Genomic DNA, 2551 nt, shown 5'->3' with positions numbered 1-2551 from the left:
TTGTTTCAGGAACACACCCAGCAGACTCGATTCTGTATTTACAACAACTCACTCGGTGAAGTCCGGTCCGCCAAAGGTAAACGATACCTATAGGGGTTGACACAAGGACACACGCCAAGTCCAAGCGATCCTCCCGGCCCCCGGCTCAATTCCTGTGCTCCGAGGACTATCGGATTGCAGCGGATATCTCTGGTACTCCGAACAGATTCGGTCCGGCATAATACGCTATACACCTGGACGATCAAGGCGTTCACCCGCCTCGCCTCACAATCGCCCCCTGTAACGGGCCAGGTGTGTGTCCGTTACTAGCTTACACGTAGCGGTGAGGAAGCTTAGTTAAGACTCGGATTTAGTGAGACCAAGCAGTCAGTCTTGGGTAAAATCAACTCTGTTTTATGTTAGGACCAGGGCGGCTACCCCTGGTCTCATGTGAGCCACTCAAATGCAGGTCAACGCCTGATTGGCTGAAATGGGGTCTGGCTTCCCCAATTCAGCCAATCACGATGGCCTTCAGTACACGCTAGCCGTGTACTGACTTAACTACTTTATGTACTGTCAATCTACCTACTTATGTAACTGGGATCCATTACATCACCCCCCTCTCAAAGTTGCGCTTACGTTGCGTAAGCGCAAAAGACACATTTTCGAAAGAACACCCGAAGAACACCATGGACGACCGAGGCGGCGGAGGAACGGCGCTCGCGCTACTGAGTGACACAGGACGACGCAGGCGCAGCATGTGTGCACACACCAAAACATCTCGTCGGCGCACACGCCGATGCAATGCGCAGTGCCCCAAGTGGCTGCGGACATCCACGGACACCCGAAGGGACGGCGGACGTGGCAACGACGCAGCATGGGGAGCGACACCAACGCTTGACGACTAGCGCAACTGTGATGCGCACGAAGCGGAGACCCGGCGAGTGTCAAGACACAGGATGGCGATCAGCGTGGCGCGACTCTTCGAGACGACCCTTCGAAGTAACTTCCGACGAAGAGTCGCGTAACCGTCGACCCAAACCGACGTGGCAGCGAGACCAGCCTGGACACCTTCGACACCGGCGATCATCGGTGGTGCGGCGTAGTGGGCAAGCGCTCACTGAGCTGAGCTGTGACGCGTGGGTTCAAGCCCCACGCGAATCCTTCTTGCCACTTGCCACGCGCAGTCGCTCCAAGCTTGACCAGGTCGAGAGCGTCGTCGAGGGGACTCGAAGCCCAGCTAGCGCAGTGGTCGAACGCTGCGCCACCAAGGCGGAGGTCACCGGTTCGAGTCCGGCGGTCGTCGTCGGATTTTCTTCTTAGTCTTCGCGATGAACGCCACCGCGAGCTTGCGGTGGGGGTCCACTTCCATCATCACGCTCACTTAAGGCTTCAGCTTCCGCGGGGAGCTCCGTGGTCTCTTCAGCAGCAGCGACCTTCGCCTCATAGTCACAACAACATCGTGGACATCCCGAAGAAGAGCTGCACGCGTCTCCCACGTGTCCTCGTCAGGTGGAAACCCAAGCCAGCGTACTCGGTAACGTCGCGCGGCTGGGATCGCGCGAGGAGCTCGGACTGGATTACGCCCACGCCCGTTTGCACGAGATGGGTCCTCGTGGTGAACGATGCGGTCCACAATCCAGCGCGCTTCACCCGCTGAGTCGACAATCGGAGGAGGGCCATCGCGACGGTACAGGCTTGAGTGATGGGTGTTGGCGTCGCGAGTAGCCTCGGGTACATTACCGGCCAGTGAATCCTGGTGATCAGAGGTCGGAATATTGGCAGGATGATATCGCTTGAGGCGCCCGACGTAGAAAGTCGGGTGAAGACGCAGCGACGACGGGATGACCAGTGTGTACGCGTCACCGAGGACCTTGATCACCTTGAACGGGCCGATGAAGCGCGGCGCGAGCTTGTTTGCACGGAGGTTGGTCACGACGGAGGAGCGGATGCCTTCGGTAGACAGTAACACACGGTCACCCGTGCGAAATGAAGTCTTGTTCTTGCGTCCACGCTTGTCTGCATTCTCCTTCTGCCGGTCCACTGCGGCTTGCAGTGCGTCTCGCACGAAACGTGTGATTGCTTGACGCTGCTGCACAAACTCGGAAACCGCAAAGTGACCTGTGGGATTCGCCGAGGACTTCGGTGCATAGTTGGCGGTAGTAGCAGGTGGCTGCATCGTCGCTGGAGCGCCAGCAGGGTCGATCAGAGTTCGCTCTGTCCAGTCTGCGAGCGGCGTCTCCGCACGATGCGGTGCGGCAAGGGCTTTCTTCGCTTGGGAACGTGTCACTGCATTTGCGCTTGATTCGGTCACTGGGAAGCGTGGCGACGCCAGTGAATTGACCGGCGACGGCTCTGCCAGCGTCTTGGCCGGCGGTGAGTCTTCAGCGGTAGCTCCTCCCCCACCAAGCGTAGAGACACGAGCATCAGTGGGTTGGCTTACGGTAAGCATGGCGGGTACGCGCGGGTGGCGCGCGGAGTTCACGAAGAACGGAGTCATGCCCGTCGACGAGTGCTCGGCGTTGTTCAGAGCGAACTCGGTCAGGGGCAGGAAAGCGCTCCAGCTCGGGAA

The 2551-nt window shown here is 58.9% G+C and overlaps 1 pseudogene across 1 annotated transcript; it reads left to right on the top strand.

Annotated features, from left to right (window-relative positions):
- The first annotated feature begins 1213 nt into the window (after positions 1-1213).
- On the top strand, positions 1214-1285 carry PHYSODRAFT_t218 (annotated as a pseudogene). The gene has a single exon. The product of its transcript is annotated as a tRNA-OTHER (tRNA).
- The last annotated feature ends 1266 nt before the right edge of the window (positions 1286-2551 follow it).

This window comes from Phytophthora sojae (assembly GCF_000149755.1).
Source record: "Phytophthora sojae unplaced genomic scaffold PHYSOscaffold_1, whole genome shotgun sequence".
In the NCBI taxonomy this organism is placed as follows: domain Eukaryota; phylum Oomycota; class Peronosporomycetes; order Peronosporales; family Peronosporaceae; genus Phytophthora; species Phytophthora sojae.
Note: the sequence above shows the minus strand (reverse complement) of the source record. Positions and strands in the feature narration are given on the sequence as shown.